At 45.4% G+C, this 20,129-nt stretch overlaps 1 pseudogene; it reads right to left on the minus strand.

Annotated features, from left to right (window-relative positions):
• Positions 1 to 687: 687 nt before the first annotated feature.
• On the minus strand, positions 688 to 19,451 carry LOC147665609 (uncharacterized; annotated as a pseudogene).
• Positions 19,452 to 20,129: the final 678 nt, after the last annotated feature.

The raw sequence follows: 20,129 nt of genomic DNA on the forward strand, positions 1-20,129 counted from the left end.
ACATGGCTTTTTAATCAGTAATCAGCGTCTAAGCTGCCCTGCTACTACTCAGTTTATCGTGATGCTTACAAAGCGTCGGGACACCTCCTTGTGAGGTAGCTGTTCGCGCTATATAAACTTTAGTATTATTATTATGATGAAGCTGTTCTAATGCAGTGCACAAGGGACTGTTTTATAGCAAAAAGCAGACCCAACAATCACACTTTATGTCAAATTCAGTTTTTTTACTCTGCATGCACTGTGTACAAAAAGCAATCATTTTTTCACAGCTAGACATTTTGTTTCAATAACGGGAAAAATAAAATACATTTCAAAGCATAGCAAAGGAGCCATTCCTTGTGTTGTTTTCATTTACAGAACCAACCTTTGATGTGTAGCAACCAAGTTACAACACATCTGGCTTCTCTCCTGTGGCTGGGTCTCTGCTAAATACAAATTCAGTGCAATTGATGAGTACTGAAATTCACAGTATTTCTGGCTTATAAAATGCATCCCAGACATATTGTCTTTGGCAATGCTTGTTTATATAGCATTTTATTCTGCAGTTTTTCGCTGTGTAGAACTATTAATACAAGCAATATTAGTGCACAATTTATAAATCAGATGGATGCAGTGTTAAGGTTATCCTGTCAGAGTACGCCACTGTGATCTGCAGCTCACATACGGATCTTGGTAATTTGACATAGTTCATTTCCTGTGTGTCTCCTGGTGTATTGCAGTGACGCTGGCCTACTGAAACTCTTGTCACACTCAGTACAATTATATGGTTTTTCACCAGTATGCCTCCATTGGTGTAACTGCAATGATTCTTTCAATCTGAAAGCCTTCCCACATTTTGAACAGGTGTATGCTTTCTCCCCTGTGTGAATGTGTTGGTGTTTCTGAAAAGAGCCTTTTAATCTGAATGCCTTCCCACATTCTGAACATTTGTACAGTTTCTCGCTTGTGTGCATTTGTTGGTGTTTCCGGAAAGAGTCCTTTAACCTGAAAGACTTCCCACAGTCTGAACTTGCAAACAGTTTTATACCTTTGTGTGAATTTTCAGGTCTTGCTGGAATGATCTTTGAAATCTGATCATGTTTCCACATTCAATACATGTATATGCAGTTTCACCATTATGTCTCCACTGGTGATGCTGCAATGATACTTTCAATCTGAATGCGTTCCCACATTCTGAACATACATAAGGGTTTTCACCTGTGTGTATTTGTTGGTGTTACATAAACATGCTTTCAATCTAAAAGCTTTCCCACAATCGGAACAGGAGTTTGGTTTTTCACCTGTGTGAATTTGTTGATGTTGCTGAAAAGAAGTCTTTAATCTGAAAGCCTTCCCACACTCACTGCAGTGAAATGGCTTTTCACCTGTGTGTATTAATTGGTGATTATACAGTGATGACAGGTCACTCAAACCTTTCCCACACTCTGTACATTTATATGGTTTTCACCAGTATGTTTCCCCTGATGTCGCTGCAATGTTGCTTTTAATCGGAAAGCCTTTCCACACTCTGTACAAGCAAATGGCGTCTCACCTGTGTGTATACTCTGGTGCGTGTACAAAGATGATAGTTCCCTAAAACCTTTCCAGCACACAGTGCACTCGAATGGTCTCTCACCAGTGTGTGTCCGCTAGTGACAACCCAATGATGTTAAGGAGTTGAAACTCTTTCCACATTCACTGCATTTGTAGGGATTCTCACCAGTGTGTCTTCGTTCATGTTGAGTTAGTACTGAAAGGTGTGAAGCACCTTCGATCCTCCTTACATGAATATGGCTTATCTCCAGTATGTATTCGTTAAAGTGCACAAATGCCCATCGGGTCCTAAAACACTTCCCACACTCAGAACATGTATATGGTTTCTCTCCAGTATGAATTTGAAAGTGCTGAATAAATGCTTCTGGGAACCTGAAAGTCTTTCCACATTCTGAGCACAGCTGTGCTTTTTCACCCACTTGTTTTTTTAGAGACAATAATTTTTATTATTCGGAAATCAGAATCATAGTACACAGCGTCCTGCCTACATCCTAAGGCCGGCAGAGCAAAAATGAATAGCAAAGCATCGCTATAAGACATACAACGTGAAGGATTAACACAGTAACGGCCGACGAGTAGGACTGTCATACTGATTTCCTATTTATGGACATCGGTAAGAACAAAACAGCAAATCAAAGAAGAAGACAATCTAACTAAAAATCCCCCACCTCCCAATCCCTCCCCCCACCCACCTCCACACCAGTTCCATCAATAGATAAAGACCTTCCTCCCGAGGCACCACTCCATCATTCATATTGGTATCTGCATGATCCACCTAAGATTGAATGGGGCCAAAGGGCACCAGGGGTACAAGCTTGAGGATCTGTAAATATTTCGGGCATGTCACTTCTCTCATGTCTTGAGTGAGGAGATGCAGGAAAGGTGCCCAGAGTTTTGCAAAATCTTTACCCTTTCCATCCACACTTAGTGACATACTCTCCATAGCTAGGAGATGCTACAGGTGATGTACCCATGTGTTTTTGTGTGTGTCGGGTTAATATTATTTTTTGACTAAATATCATTCCGAATTCATCACATGAATATGATTTCTTACCTTTGTGTATTTGCTGATGCCTATTAAGCATGGGCGGAAAATCCGTTTCGCTCGCGGATTTTGCGGATTTTTGGGAAATTCGCAATCCGCGAGATTTGCGAATTTCCCGCAAAATCCGCAAATTCGCACGCAGCGGATTTTTTTTGCGGCGCGCGGCGTAGGTGATACAATTTTTGCGGCGCGCGGCGTTTATCATCGTTTGCCGAGTTGTTTTTCTCGATAGTTTGCAAGTGCTGCGCCATTTTGGATCTTGCTGTGTGATCCCGCGGGAATTGGCGAGCGCGATTACGTCATCGCGGCTTGCCAGCGATAGCTTGTCACGCGAGTACGGCGAGATCACGTCTCTCGGTACTTCGCAATTGCGAGATTTGAGATGCGGCGAGCGAAAATATAAAATTTGCAATTCTGCACAAAAATCCACCAGCAAGCAGCATAAACCTTCTAGAAATGATGATTTTTATCTGAATAACTCCTTAGTTTGACATTTGCCTGCACTTTTTTAGCGAGGAGTCCATTTTGGGGAGGGGGCAGGGGGGTGGGAGGAAGGAAGTGCCCCACAGTCTTCAACTTCCTGTTCCTGTTCAGCAGGCTCCTCCCAGTGCTTTGTCCATCTCCTGGTCACTTTTCATTTGGGTCTGGAGCTGGAAGGATTACTTTTTGTGGATGCTGCTGGATATTTGGATTTGAGGCCTTTTTGACTCTCTTTGGATCACTGTTGGATTTGAAATTTTACAAGTAAGTTTGTTTGGGGCATTACAGTTGCTGCAATTAAAATTTTGGAATTTTCGATTTTTTGGCTGTTTTGGGGCCTTTTGCCCAGGGGTACTCAGTGGTGGGTGGACTGAGTCTTTCTGTGGGTTGTCTTGAACTTAAACATCATGGAGGCCATGGATGGATTGGGATTGTGCAGATTTTTCAGTGATTTTCGTTTTTTGGGCCTGTACTTGTGGCCTTTTCACCAGGGGTATTTGAGTCTAGCATGGGCCTAGTCTTTCTGTGGGCTGTCTTGAACTTAAACATCATGGAGGGCATGGATGGAATGGGATTGTGCTGTTTTTTCTGTGTTTTTCGATTTTTGACCTGTTGTTGGGGCCTTTCGACCAGGGGTAGTGAGTGGTGCATGGGCCTAGTCTTTCTGTGGGGTGTCTTGAATTTAAACATCATGGAGGGCATGGATGGCATGGGGATTGTGCTGATTTTTCTGTGTTTTTCGATTTTTTGGATTGTTCATGGGGACAGGCCATGTGGGTGGGGGCCATTTTGAGTGCTGGTACAGGCAGGCCCTGGCCATGTGCTAGGAGGCAAGTGGCCATTTTGAATGCAGGCTTTGTTCTTAGGCCTCCAACCATTTTGCCTACTTTTCAACCTTTATTTATGCCCAGGGGTAGTGAGTCTTGCATGGGCCTAGTCTTTCTGTGGGTTGTCTTGAATTTAAACATCATGGAGGCCATGGATGGAATGGGATTGTGCTGATTTTGCAGTGTTTTTCGATTTTTGGGCCTGTACTTGTGGCCTTTTCACCAGGGGTATTTGAGTCTAGCATGGGCCTAGTCTTTCTGTGGGCTGTCTTGAACTTAAACATCATGGAGGGCATGGATGGAATGGGATTGTGCTGTTTTTTCTGTGTTTTTCGATTTTTGACCTGTTGTTGGGGCCTTTCGACCAGGGGTAGTGAGTGGTGCATGGGCCTAGTCTTTCTGTGGGGTGTCTTGAATTTAAACATCATGGAGGGCATGGATGGCATGGGGATTGTGCTGATTTTTCTGTGTTTTTCGATTTTTTGGATTGTTCATGGGGACAGGCCATGTGGGTGGGGGCCATTTTGAGTGCTGGTACAGGCAGGCCCTGGCCATGTGCTAGGAGGCAAGTGGCCATTTTGAATGCAGGCTTTGTTCTTAGGCCTCCAACCATTTTGCCTACTTTTCAACCTTTATTTATGCCCAGGGGTAGTGAGTCTTGCATGGGCCTAGTCTTTCTGTGGGTTGTCTTGAATTTAAACATCATGGAGGCCATGGATGGAATGGGATTGTGCTGATTTTGTAGTGTTTTTCGATTTTTGGGCCTGTACTTGTGGCCTTTTCACCAGGGGTATTTGAGTCTAGCATGGGCCTAGTCTTTCTGTGGGCTGTCTTGAACTTAAACATCATGGAGGGCATGGATGGAATGGGATTATGCTGTTTTTTCTGTGTTTTTCGATTTTTGACCTGTTGTTGGGGCCTTTCGACCAGGGGTAGTGAGTGGTGCATGGGCCTAGTCTTTCTGTGGGGTGTCTTGAATTTAAACATCATGGAGGGCATGGATGGCATGGGGATTGTGCTGATTTTTCTGTGTTTTTCGTTTTTTTGGATTGTTCATGGGGACAGGCCATGTGGGTGGGGGCCATTTTGAGTGCTGGTACAGGCAGGCCCTGGCCATGTGCTAGGAGGCAAGTGGCCATTTTGAATGCAGGCTTTGTTCTTAGGCCTCCAACCATTTTGCCTACTTTTCAACCTTTATTTATGCCCATGGGTAGTGAGTCTTGCATGGGCCTAGTCTTTCTGTGGGTTGTCTTGAATTTAAACATCATGGAGGCCATGGATGGAATGGGATTGTGCTGATTTTGCAGTGTTTTACGATTTTTGGGGGTGTTCATGGGGAGGGACAGGCCATGTGGCTGGTGGCCATTTTGAGTGCAGCTACAGGCACTGGCCATGTGCTGGCAGGCAAGTGGCCATTTTGAATGCAGGCTTTGTTGTTAGGCCTCCAACCATTTTGCCTACTTTTCAACCTTTATTTATGCCCAGGGGTAGTGAGTCGTGCATGGGCCTAGTCTTTCTGTGGGTTGTCTTGAATTTAAACATTATGGAGGCCATGGATGGATTGGGATTGTGCTGATTTTGCAGTGTTTTTCGATTTTTTTGTGCTGTATAACTGAACTGATGTTCCTCTGTCTTCCATTTTTTTTAGGTGCACAAGACTCAAGAGAACCACCAGTGCCAGGAAGAAGTCCTGCAGCGGTGTGTGTGTGCAGCATAACGTCACGCGACGTCACGTCTGGCCTCAGACAACTCTACAATTCGTGCAACTGCGGCCTGCTGTCTGACCTGCTCTGAAGAAGATGGCCCCAAAGAAAGGTCTCCGTAGCTCCTCTAGCAAGAAAGTTGCTAGTAAGGAGCAGAAGAAGCAAGTTACCAAGGAGGCTGGTGTGCCACCCGCCACGTTTTTTGAGAGAAAAAAAAAAAGTACGCCTGCAGCAGCAGGATCTGCTGGGGACCAAGCTGGGAGCAGCACCCCTGCTCCATTGGGTTCAGTGCCTCCACCACCACGCCAACTTAAGTCAAAGCCCTTGAGTGCTTCAGAGGCAGTCAGTGTACTTCTCCAATCACCATCGACCAGTGATGTTGGCTCATCGCAAGAAAGTAGCAGCAATGTCCCTGAATCAACACAGGTTGTTGTAACTCATCTGACAAGTGTTGAACAACCACAGCCGCAACAACAACACCATGTGCAAGTACACGCCCAAGTACATGTGGAAGGAGAGGCAGCAAAAGGAGATGCGCAAGCAAAGGTGCATGGAGGTTCACAAGTGCCCACAATAGTTGTTCCTCCCGAAGTAGGGGCACATCAGGAAATCGACAATGAAGCCGAGGTATCATTGGAAGCCACTCCTCCTGATGATCATTCATTGTCTTCCACATCCCTAGCAAGGAAAAGATCAAGGGGGGTGTCTACATCTTCTTCAAGCCCCCCTCGTTCTGATGCAAGTGATCTGTCTTGGGAACCACAACTGCGGTCTGACAGTGAGGCACACCATGATCTGACACCGGTACCTAAGCGTAAAAGGAAGGTCGTCCAAAAACTCAAACCTATGGAGTGTGATGAGGCTCAACAAGAAGTGACAGATACTGCTGGTGATGAAGCCTCTCACGATGACGACGAGCCAGTCATCACAAAGGTCACTGCAGCCCCACCGGGCATGCAGCAAAGAGACATTTTGACCCTATCCCGAGAAGCTGCTGAGCGTGATGATGATGTCGGCGAGGAGGCAATGGAAATGGAATCATTAGATTTGGAGTTAAGTAGTACACCAAAACCTACCGCTTTCTTATTTCTTCCTCGCAAGAAGGTACCCACCTCGTCCTCGACCTCAATTCGTGGTGGTGAAAGTGCAAAACGTACTGAAGTTCGGCAATCCACATCCTCCACTTCATCTGGCATTAGCAGCAGGACCACCACCACCAGTATCGCCGCCTCCTCCGGCCCAGAAGACATTTCAAGTCTCCAGTTTGGGACTTCTTTAGTGTTTGCCCAAAAAAGGAAAACGTAGCCATTTGTAGCATTTGTAAGCTTCGAGTTAGTCGTGGTAATTTTGGTACCAACTATGGTACCGGAGGCCAGAGAGGTCATCTTAGGAGAACGCACGATGTCCAATGGTTTGCGCACCTACACGCGATCAAGGAAGCCCGAATTGCACGCAATGAAAACGTTGATTTTTCATCTGATGATGACGAGGAGGAAGAAGACGATTCAAACACTTCACTTACACCCAGTTCCCCTGTCAGCAGCACACCCCATGGGAGCCACACTAAGAGTGTGGGAGAGAGTGAGACATCAATGCGGAAAAGTTCATCAGCGAGCGTAACTGGGTCGAAGAGATCATCATCATCCCGTAAATCCTTGGTCCAGGGCAACATTAAAAAGATGTTGTTTACAGAAGCGCAATATGAACGCAACCACCCAATGACCCGTCTGTATAACACTAAGCTGGCTAAAATGCTAGCTCTGGACCTTCTCCCTTTTTCTTTTGTAGAAGGGGTTGGTTTTCTAGAATTAGTGACAGCGCTCTGCCCTAAATGGAAGGTTCCTAGCCGGTTCTATTTTGCCCGAGTTGCGGTTCCAGCACTAAACGAAGATGTTCTGAAGGTGATTGGGGCAGCTTTGCAGAAGAGTGCTGTTCACACTATACATCTGACAACAGACATGTGGACCAGTGGCGCAGGCGCTGATTACATGTGCATCACTGCACACTGGGTCTCTTTTTCAGGGGCTAAAGCAAAGCTAAACGCAGGTGTTGACACGAACATTGTTTTTAAAGGTGCTCGGAAACATGCAACACTAGCCATGTTTGGTTTGGAGAAACGTCACACAGCAGAAAACATTTTGGATGTCTTTAACACAAAGGTCCTTAACTGGCTGTCCCCACTAAAACGCAAGGTTGGTTATGTTTCCACGGACAATGGCGCCAATATAGTTAAGGCCATGAGGGACGGTTACTATTTCAGAGTGCCGTGTTTGGCGCACTGTATAAACCTGGTTGTCCAAAAATTCTTGGGTAATAAAGGCAGTGCAGCGTACAGTGTATTGGAGACCTGCCGAAAAATGTGCAAGCATTTCAGGCATTCTTTTAAGGCCCGGAAGCAGCTGAGGAGCCTGCTATATCAATGTCAAATGCCAGTGAAAGCACTCATCCAGGAGGTGGTAACACGTTGGAACTCAACCTTCTACATGCTTGAGCGTCTGTATGAGCAGTATACGGAACTCGATCAATATTTCCTTAAAGAGGGTACAGAGGAGCTGAGGATGGGTGGGCCGCAATGGAACATAGTTGAAAGCCTGACACGCATGCTTCGTCCTTTTGAGTTCTTCACGCGTGCAGTCAGCAAGGAGGACTCTAATTTGGGAAAAGCTATCCCATTGTTGTACATGCTGGAGGACCAACTGAAGGAGGTGTGTTCTGTGTTTGGAAAAGATGACAAAAACCAAGACTCTTTGCTTCTGGCTGAGCAATTATTAGAGCTCCTACAAGGTGATGAACGTCTTAAAAAGATCCACTCAGAACAGCATTACATTTGTGCTACTATTATGGATCCACGCTACAAAAAGGCGCTGGCAGGCCAAGCATTCTTTCCTTTTGATGATGAACATGTTCCAAAGTACAAACGTTGGCTAGCCTTGTCAGCCAAGAGGTTTGAAACAGAACGGCTGGAAATTGAAGGAAATGGCAGTACATCAGCAGGCCATCCCCAGTCAAAACAATCCACTTCTGCACCTGTGGCTGTGGCACAAGTGACCTCTCAGCCATTAAAGACACCGGCAACCGGATCATCTGCACGAAAGACAACAGAAACATTGGAGGCTGAAGAGGATTGGCTAGCTCTGCGTGGGTTTGGTTCTCAAAAGGTCAGAGGCACAGCAAGAGCTAAGCAAAGTGGAGGAACCTTGGATGAGGACCTTGAGTCGATGGTGAAGGACTATCTGAATGACTCAACAGAGGTCTATGTTAATTCTGACCCATTGGCGTATTGGCATGGGAAAAAAGAATTGTGGCCACAGCTCACCAACCTGGCTTTAAACTACTTGTCTTGCCCACTCGCAAGCGTGTCTTCTGAACAGGTTTTCAGTGCGGCTGGTGGGATTGGTGGGATGGGGAACTCCCAAACGGAGCCGCCTCTCGCCCAAAAATGTGGAGAGGTTAACAATGATCAAGATGAATCAGCACCTCATACCACCAGATTTCAGAGTACGAGAGAGCGTGCCGGATGAAGAGGAGGTGGCCAGCAACATAGATGAGGGAATTTCTACTCTGTCAGGTGACACTGAGCTCACCCTGCCTGAATTCGCAGAGTATGATGACGTAGCCTTATTCTTATTCCTGGACCGTGATACCGAGCCCTGAAAATGAGACAACGAATCAATAACTTTCTTTTTCATCCTTATTCACTTTTATTCCTGTGTGTCTGTCTTTCTTTGTTGTGCACAGTTAATATAATTCAAACTTTAATCAGATAATCACAAAAACAAGCCCATCAGCAGAACTGTCTTCACTTGTTTGCTAATTGATTTGAAGGTGCCGCAGTCTGCATTCCTCAGGTTCACAAGTTCAGAAGAACATGCTCCTCTATCCTCCTCCTCCAGACTCCTATTTCCATCAAAGCAGAGGGCTGGTTTACGCCCAATGAAGAAAGACTCAGCACTTGTGGGGGTGTTGTTCTACCTCTTTGCAGGTGAGTTGACGGGTCTGGGGCCATTGCTGGGAAGCACTAAAAGTGGTTTGGACCAAATCCGAGGCGGAAATTTTTTTGTGTTTTTGATGACTTGCTTGCCTTTGAGGTGCTCTTAGGGGGGGTTCCGTCTGTTTGTGGGTGAGTTTCGTGGTCTGGGAGCATTGCTGGGACACTCTAATCTTGATTGCATTTGCTTTTCAGGAAATCCGTCGTGCCAACCCCGACTTATGGCCTAGCTACGCAGCGCGTTTGGACCGAAGGCCCAGAAATATTGCAAGTATGAGATTTTGCTTTTGGCCTGTTTGGGGGTGTTATGCTTCTTGGCGGGTGGGTTGGCGGGTCTTGGGGCATTCCTGGGAAGGTCTAATACCGGGTAGAAGTGGTTGGGACAAAATCCAGGCCGATTTTTTTTTGGGCTATTTCTGACATTTTGCTCTATGTAGCGTTTTCGGGGGCCTGTTTGGGGGGCTTCCTGGTGTTTGTGGGTGAGTTTCGTGGTCTGGGAGCACTGCTGGGACACTCTAATCTTGATTGCATTTGCTTTTCAGGAAATCCGTCGTGGCAACCCCGACTTATGGCCTAGCTACGCAGCGCGTTTGGACCGAAGGCCCAGGAATATTGCAAGTATGAGATTTTGCTTTTGGCCTGTTTGGGGGTGTTATGCTTCTTGGCGGGTGGGTTGGCGGGTCTTGGGGCATTCCTGGGAAGGTCTAATACCGGGTAGAAGTGGTTGGGACAAAATCCTCGCGGAAAAGCCTTTTGGCACTTTTTGTAACTTAGGGTTCGTTAGGGTTAGCCCTAGCAGCAGGATTGCATGTGTTTCGGGGTGTTCTAGATTATTCCAACTGAGTTCTGGGGTCTTAGAGCACTCGTGAGAATGTGTAATTTTGGTTGCAAGTCATTTGAAGAAAATCCATGGTGGGAAAGGGGGGATTTGGCATAGTTAAAGAAAGCCTTTGCCACTATTCTTAACTTAGGGTTCGTTAGGGTTAGCAGTATTTCTATTGCATGTGTTTGAGTGGGGGGGATTTCGAGTCTTGGAGCGATGCTGGCTATGGCTACTTTTGCTTGGTTGCTTGCAAGTGGTTTCAATGCAATCCACGGTGGGTAATGGGTAATTAGGAAGGGGGTACTTCGGCCTACTTTTACTTTCAAAGTAAGTTTTGTCACCAGTTTTCTGCTAGGCCTCGTTTTTTGAGATTTGATTGGGGGTCTTCTACATTTTTGCGACTGGCTTTAGTAAGGGTCTGGGTGGGAGCACTGCTAGGAAGATCTAATTTTGTTCTAAAACACAGTTTACAGTACACCTAGCTTGAGGGGCAAGATCCGCTACATTAATTTGCCCATACTTATTTATCCTTCAAAAGGTGACTCAGAGTACGCACTTTCAAAAATATTGTACTGTCTACTAGGAAAATCAAATTGTGACTTTTTGCACTCCACAGCCTACATACCTTATATTTATTTATCAGTGGTGTTGTAATATTATATCACTTCCTGTTTTTCGTTGAATAATTACAGGCCGGGTTTCAGTCTCTGCAATGGGGAAAAAAGGATGGAGTCAGGCTTCACAGTAGCGAGCCACAATTCAGCATCAGGCAGGCAGTGGACAGGGTGTCTTCTGGTGACCAACATCGATGGACGAAGCGTCGGCTGCAATGGAGGAGTGCCGCTAATAGGAGGATTTTTTTTCTGCAGGCAACTTACTTACCACTTCCAACAGGACCACTACAACCACATAGATACAGTATCCCTTGCCTTTTTCTCTGACTGTGACTGCATTTCTTGGCTCTCTCTCGGCTTCTAAATTGATCCCTTAACACATCACTTAGTCCACTCCACTATCACATCTGCACCACACATAGTCATTTGTAAGTGCTCCTACGTAATTCGCAAGTCGCAGCACGCCCCAGCCCGTAGAGGACTGGGATGGCCCCAATGATGAAGCATGTCACCAAGGGGCAACCGTGGTGAGTGAGGGGACACCTAGAAAACAAGCAATTTCTCCTTTTCTATCTACTATACCTTCCAGACCAACCCCACTGAGTGTTGTTGTGAATGGATTTATAGTGACCAGCAAGGCTCTCGGGTATCTGGGTAAGTACAGAGACCTTATGTTGAATATCGTTATCAATAATTCCACACAGGCCCTGTACTGTCGCATTCTTTCTTCCACAGTTGTCGAATGTACTACTTACTTTTCACTGACATGCATGCAGTAGTTCCTGCACTTTCAAAGATTGATGGATAGGTTTGTACCCAAAGAATTGTTTATGTTCCATTGTTTGTCTATGCTGTGCTTTTTTTTACAGGGTGTCTTCTGGTGACCAACATCGATGGACGAAGCGTCGGCTGCAATGGAGGAGTGCCGCTAAAAGGAGGATTTTTTTTCTGCAGGCAACTTACTTACCACTTCCAACAGGACCACTACAACCACATAGATACAGTATCCCTTGCCTTTTTCTCTGAGTGTGACTGCATTTCTTGGATCTCTCTCGGCTTCTAAATTGATCCCTTAACACATCACTTAGTCCACTCCACTATCACATCTGCACCACACATAGTCATTTGTAAGTGCTCCTACGTAATTCGCAAGTCGCAGCACGCCCCAGCCCGTAGAGGACTGGGATGGCCCCAATGATGAAGCATGTCACCAAGGGGCAACCCTGGTGAGTGAGGGGACACCTAGAAAAAAAGCAATTTCTCCTTTTCTATCTACTATACCTTCCAGACCAACCCCATTGAGTGTTGTTGTGAATGGATTTATAGTGACCAGCAAGGCTCTCAGGTATCTGGCTACAGAGACCTTATGTTGAATATAGTTATCAATATTTCCACCCACGCCCTGTACTGTCGCATTCTTTCTTCCACAGTTGTCGAAAGTACTACTTACTTTTAACTGACATGCATGCAGTAGTGTATGCACTTTCAAAGATTGATGGATAGGTTTGTACCCAAAGATTTGTTTATGTTCACAATTGTGTGTCCATGCTGTGCTACTTTTTCTTGTCTCCCAAAACCTTTCCCAAAAACCCCCGTACCCATCCATTTTTCAAACCCTAACCCTCTTCCCCCGGGCTGTGTGGTTTTGATTGATGTGTGACTAAATTACAGCAATAAATCCACACACTTGCTGGGGAGGAAAAGGTGATAGCAACAGGCTGGTGAAGAAATCCGAGGATATATTCTTACTCTGCTTGACAAAGACCCATGGCTAATGTCAAAGAACTTCAACCGAATTAGTTATACTTTAACATTTGTTAGGCTTCAATGTGGCACTGTTCTAGTGTACTTCTGTCACCTGCTATATTCTGTATTGTACCTTTGTATTGCTCAGGAGGACAAACCAGATTTGATTTTCTTTTTTTTCATAGGCAAGCAACTGCCACTGTGTCACACCACTAGTACCACCGCTATGAGGACATTTTATCCGCCCAGGATTGCCAACCTTATTCGCTGTTTCCCGTGGAGCCAGCCCTGGGCCTAGCCCTACTTGCAAACAGAAATTACAGGTAAGATAGGCGTTTGGTTGGAGGTAGTATAATGGAGTATTAGGAGAGACGAGAGATTTGATTGACGGTAGTACTACTAAAGTCCTAGGACTATTCAGGAAAACAAACTTACTGTTATGTTAAACCCCCACCCACCAGACTCAAAAGCAGTAAAAAACAGGTATGGTCAGATAAAGTTTCAAAAAGTATATTTTTATAGCCCTAACAAAAGAATCTCCCGCAAGACCCTCCCTAACCCCAACGATTGTCCTTCAAAAGTCCCCAAAAATCACAACTCCCAATTCCCACCCCCCAAAAGGTACTAAAAAAGGGGCAAGGGACACTATGGCAGGGTGCTGTTGGAATTAGCAGCCAGGGCATCATGCTCCTTGCGGAGGGTGGCAAGTTCGAAGCGGAGGCCCTCCACCACGTTCTTATAATTATGGACCTCCTGCTCCAGGTAGGACAGTCTGAGGGATAAGCGGCGCCGGTGTGCCTTGCAAATCCTGTGAGGGGCAGCTGCTTTCTTTGCTGCTGGGCGGTGGCGTTTGGCTTTGGTAGCCCGGCTCCGTACCGCTGGAGCACTGCGCTGGCTGGCAGCACGCACGGAGGAGGATGCAGCTGTCCCAGTGGACGTTGTTGTTGTACCAGACTGCGTCTCCTCCTCCTCCAGGGCCACCAGCCGCCGATATTCAGCAACAGTGGCATCCAGCCTCCGTTGCCGGGCCATTCGAGCCAGCTCCTTCCTCCTTGATGGTGTCTTGGATTTGGAAGGAGCAACTACATGAAAAAAGAAAGACATAGTCTGTAACCAATGCTCCTTAAGATTAACACAAAATGATTGAGCAGAAAGTTGTCACAGTACAAGTAGCAAATTGAAAGCACAGTGCATAACTATTGAGGACAGTATCTATGTAACCTCCGACTTCTTCATCCTTGCTCTAACATTAGTGGGAGTTTAAGGAACAAATTCTACGAGCACTATGGACTTCTATTACAGTCGACTATGACAGTACACCACTCTTATTCTTCTTCTTCTCTCTTGTTTAGGAAAATTGGTACGTTATCTTATGCAAGCCGCCATAATGCCAGCGCAGTGAACTTGCACCCGAGAAAAACAGACGCACACCATGGTAAGTGAGACAGACTTGCGTTACTGTACCGGTCCAGTACATGCAGGTGGTGAAGCTCTTACTTTTCTATTACGGGTGGCACTGAGAATACTCTGTTAAAAGGGCTACTGCTTAATTAATTTAGCTTTCACCCTACAGTGCAAATGAGTATTAGAAAAGGAAAATGAAGAAGCTAAATTATCTGATTATCTATCACTTCACATGGGATGTATTTGATGACATATGGGATGACTTTAGATGCTTTGCTTATTATTGAGTGAACAGTGATACCCCCACACATGAATGACGTACTACTACTAAACTAAAGTTATTAAGGGAGGTAGGGAGTGTCCACCGTAATAACTGGATATATGCTGTGCTTGCAGTTGCTATACAAACTACTGCTACTATTCATGGTAGTCTTTGGACAACGTTACAACTTCTTTTCCTTGCCTTTCCTACACTGGAACGGACGTGCGGGTGCGGTGTTACATGCTCTTCAAAGTAACACTTAGTTCATCCAGTGACCGTCTACTCTCTCTAGATTCACATATGCTATCTAAGAGTCAGATAGTACCATGAATGATCCAGGCATCCATCCATTCAAAGTATATTGCACACATACAGTTTCTGTCTCACCCACCCAGGCTGTTCTCCTTCCACCCATCCTTGCTTCATCATTCACCCAGCCATGCACCATACCATTTTCTTACCTTCCCAGCCACCTCGGGGACCAAGCAAACACATATCATTCTTCTTTGCCAGTCATCATTACATTTCTCGTGCTTCCACACTTACTTACACCCTTCTTTCGCTTTTCGTTCATCCCATCCATCAAGTTCACCTCAGATCTGATTGGGATTCTTCTCGCCAAAAACTTCACAGCTAAGTCGAAGTACATTTAGAGGAGGCTACTACCTGCTTTTTTTATAATACACCCGTGCAGAAAGCACACTCTGCAGTCTTCAATCTCAATGACTAAGGAATGTATAGCTTACCTCTGCCCGCCACCACTGTGTGAACTCTCACAGGCATGCCCTTGTCCGGCACTTGCACCGCCTCCTCCCCAGAGTTGTCCTCCTCGTCCAATGCCACCACCACCTCCGCGCTGGCCCCGTCTCCAGATGTTCCACCTACAAAGTACATTTAATAATGTTAGAATACACCACTAACTACTATATAATATTTGGTCTAGGAGGAAGAAAGAAATGTGAAAAAAAGTGTACAATTTAATAATTTTTGACTGTGTACTCTAGAGTAAAAATGTCCCTTTTTCCAGGGAAGGCTGTTGTCTTGCTGCACTTTTTGGCACAACTGATGAATGTTTGCTTTTTACTTTTTAACACGCACCACTTTTTCTCCTAACAGACAGAACCTTGACTTCTAAGAACACGAGCAGGATCAAGTTCAAACCAGGTGAGAGCTCGGCTCGACCACAAGAAATGTGTCCAATTAATCGTCAGCACTAAGCACTTTTCCATTTTCAGTTACACGTTCACTTTTATGACAAACTTGAATTTAATAAATGTGTTTACTTTTAATAAAGCTTTTAAACTTAAGTAGACTCTGTGGTTTTTGGTCCTCCAGACTAGAGTGGATGAGCTAAAGGTTTTCGAATTTTTGCAAGCATGAGCCCGTGCCTCTGCCATCGGTGACTTTGGGAGCTAAATGACTCTGCCACACTATCTAGTCAGTAAGGAGATTGGGGGTTCAACTACAAAGTCTGTTATCACTGAGGTATGTGGAAAGTCCTCCTATCCAAACCAAAAGTAAAGTAGTATCTTATTATTTCTTGGTGGTGGTCATTCACCTTTTTATTGTTGGCAATGGTCAAAGCATAAACATTTAGAATACTTGAAAAGACATTATGGACAATCCCAGAGGACTACACTCAGTGCATACAGCTATTGCTGACTAGAATGGGAGTCCAATGGAAATGCCAAATGTGCAATCTTAGTTAGCTACACAGACAGACTAATAAGAATAATCTAGTAATACCACACAGAGTCATAGTCGAGGAAGGATAAGAATTTAGATCCTGTCTACAAGAAGATCAAAGACGATTTAGAAAAAATCGAATGAGGAACGCTAGGAAAAAATAAGTACTCTATATTAAAATTAAAACTTACTGGGGCCAGCAAAGGAGCCCTCGACTGCCCGGTCCTGGCCTGCATCGACAACAGCACCCTCCTCCTCCTCCTCCTGTGTCCTCCTCTTGCCCCTGGGGGAAGCTGATGTACAACATGAAAGAAAGAAAAACAGAAAACATGGATGATATTTCTCAACCAAATCAAACATTTAAAAAAGAACTAACAAAGTAACAAAATATTTTTGCGAAATAGCAAATAGGGAACGACTCCACGGGATATATTATTGACCAATCTCATGTGGTCGACTACGTCATTACTTTAGTATTGCTTGATTTGCGGACCGTCGAATTGGAAACTACCCTATGTTACTCACTAAACAAAGTACTAAAAAGGTTTGCCTAGGATTGGCAGGCAGCAGTCCGCAGCACGCAAAGTGACAGCCAAAGTCCATCGTGATTGAAGATCAGCGACAACACTAAAGTTTCCTACTACATTCACCAGTCATTAAAATACTCAAACTATTAATCCACCACCACTATTTCTTCTTATCACCATGTGTACAAAGGAAGGACTGGACTTGAGTCTGTAGGGGCTGATTTAGAAGGCCCTTGCGGCTCTTTTGCTCCATTGTTGCGTGACTTTTGTGACGCAGCGACAGCACAAAAGAGGCGCAATGGTGCGGCGTATATTAACAACGTGACGCATCTGGGAGATGCATCACGTTGTAAAGCCCTGCGCCAATAGGGGTGTTCCGGCGCAACGGAGGGCGTTCCTGCGCAGGAACGCATCCTAAAAGTGGCTGAGGGAAATCTACAAGATTTCAATCAGTCACTTTGAGGACAATGATGCGTGACTCAAACCCTGCGCCTGCTTGAAGCAGACGTACGGCTTGACGCAGCATTGGGGAGATAGGGCACCCCAGAGCATTGATGGAGCTGCACCATCGTTGCGAAGCAACTCCAGCAATGCGCCGCCTTTACGGCACAGATGCGTAACGCTTTGGTGACGTTTTGGGCCCATGGCACGCCGCATTGTAAATACGGCGCACCATGGGTGATGGTGGCGTGACGCACAATTACTGGCGCATCCCTGCAACTTTGCAGGGATGCGCCGGTAATTAAAAATCTGAACCTTAGTGTGTAGCATTACGCAGTTCTTTCAACTACACTCATACATAATTTCACAGGCCAATGAAATGAACACAAAATCTAAAACAAATAAGCATAGTAGCAACACTACTGAGAAGAAGGAGAGCAGTGTACCTGAAATGCACAGAAGATTTTGAAATAAAATTTACCTACAATGTAATGAGCAGCATTATTGCTCTTGGTAAAAAACAAAAATTTGCAATATAATAACACAGCAGGAGAAAACATAGTAGTAAAGACATAGCTACTACTACTCACCAAGCCCGGGGATCTCAAGGCCAAGGAGGTCGAGCAGATCTCGCTCACGGGTCAGGACATCCGTCCAGCGGTGGGTGGCCTGGTTGTAGGTGCGCCAGACCCGAGAGTGGTGGTAAATGGCCTGGCACACCTTCTCCCACCGCTTCCCGCGCTCCCGGGCCCCGTACCCGGCACTGATCCTGCCGCCTCCCATGATGGTCCTGGGGAGGCGGCGCTGAACATAAAAAATGAGTTGGGCCACCTCCTCCGGGGTAAAGATCTCCCGTGGCATCACTAGCTCCCACCTCAAACGCCCGCACGGGAGCCGGACACGGGGTGCGGGACCCTTCCCCTTCTCGGGATGCTTCCCGGCTCCCTTCACCATGGTCTGGGCGGAAAGGAATAAAGAAAATAGAATAGGGAAGAGAAGAAAATAAAAGAGTTTACAAAAGTAGTTTAAAATTAACCAAAAGTAGCAGTAAACACAAAAATATAGGGCTAGAAAAATAGAGGGATAGATAATAAGTAAAATAGATAAAAAAAAACTTCAAACAAGCAAAGGATGGCAGAGATTGACAGAGGATACAAAGACCATGCCCAGAACCATAACAATGAATGAGAAACAAGATGGCCGCGCCCGTTCACGACCGCGTGGGTAAGTTCGCGCGAGATTTTCCTTGCGAACACGCGCGAGACTGTACTGGCAAGCCGCGGACTATGCGAGATTACACGTCGCGCCCGGAAATGGAAATACGTCAGGCAAACAAGATGGCTGCGCCCTTGAACGACCGCGAGGGTAACTTCGCGTCTTGCGCTACGAGCGGCTCGCAAAAACGCACAAAACCTTGCCAACTAACACGCCGCAAAAAAAACAAATTGCATATTCGCACGAATTTGCGGCTTCCGAATCCGATACTGCGCGTGTTTGCACCCCGCGAACCCCGCGAAATTGCAGAAAAACGAGTTTTTCAAAACTGAAAGCACTCGGCAGGGGCAAGAGTTCAAACTCATCATTAGTAACAATTCCCGGTAGTGCTTCCTGACTGGGGCCCCTCCAGAATTCAGTTGCTAGTTGCAACAATTGTATGACCCTGCTCTGACCCTCACAGCAGGCTCATACAATAGCTACAAGTAGGCCACAAAGAAGGTCCTGACTCCTGGGGAAAAAAAATTCACTGCAACAGAAAGCAAAATTACAGATAAGGAAGCAGGTGCCAGACTGGAATTTTAAAACAGTGACACATTAATAAACTAACCCCAAATTAATTCATCTCAGTTGAAGCAGGGCTGGTGTGCTTGCTTTTCCCCCCGATAATCTACAGTAATGATGAACCAGGGGGTGGCATTGATGTAACAGAGGGTTGCAGTGGTGAAACAGAGGGTGCTGGGAACCTGTGACGATGAACCAGACGTAGAAACAACATAATTCGCGACCGTTGCGCGACGAAATGTAAGTTCGCAATTGCGAACTGGTACGAAACTCTCGCGAACTGGCAGAAATCCTTGCGAACACAAAAAAAAAAAAATCCGCAAATTCGCAAGAATTCGCGGATTTTGCGGATTGGGAGTTCGCAAATCCGCAAAATTCGCGAACGCGAGATTCGCAAAATTCGCCCATACTTAATGCCTATACAGTAACGATGGGAAACTAAAACTTTTCTCACACTCGGAACATGTGTGTGGTTTATCACCTGTGTGTTTTTGCTGGTGCCTATACATTAATGATGGGTATCTGAAACATTTCCCACATTCAGTGCATGCATAAGGTTTCTCATCAGTGTGTTTTTTCTGGGACATACTCATTGCTGATAGGTCACTAGAACGAGTTCCATACTTGAGTGTATAGTTTCTCAATAGAGTCTGCCCATTGACTCGTTTCAATTCGATATGAAAAAATTAAACATTTCTGTACACTTTTAGTTCATTCTTGATTTGTGTTATTTGCCGATAGATTCTGCTGGCTGCCAACTGGTTATTTCTTTATGTTATGCTTTGCAATGTTTTCTGCTCAGTGCAATTGGTGCCAAAGTCATTTGAGAGCACCTCAGATGGCACCAGTGGAGTCTGAATGTCCGTTTAATTAATTGATGTCCATGCCCTGTAGAATAGAGATAACACTAATTACTTCAGGATGTTATGATGAATACATTCTTTTTTCAGAGCAGTGGTAACCATGTAGGCTCAGAAGGGACAAGTCCCAGACAGATTCTCGAGATAACCACTGATTTGACATTAAGTTTCATTTAGATTAAGTGGATGCAAATGCTTCTGATGTGGACATCCTGAAAAGATTTATTCTGGATCTACTTTGGCTCCCTCTGATTTAGAGATATAGATGCACGTGCACAGACATTGAAGGCCCTCCACAGCTCAGGCCCCAACTACTAGAACAGCCTGCACACGCACACACACACACACACAAACACACAAACACACACACACCCGCGCACACACACACACACTCACTCACGCTCAATGTAC

Source organism: Lissotriton vulgaris, unplaced genomic scaffold (assembly GCF_964263255.1).
Source record: "Lissotriton vulgaris unplaced genomic scaffold, aLisVul1.2 SCAFFOLD_708, whole genome shotgun sequence".
Taxonomy (NCBI): domain Eukaryota; kingdom Metazoa; phylum Chordata; class Amphibia; order Caudata; family Salamandridae; genus Lissotriton; species Lissotriton vulgaris.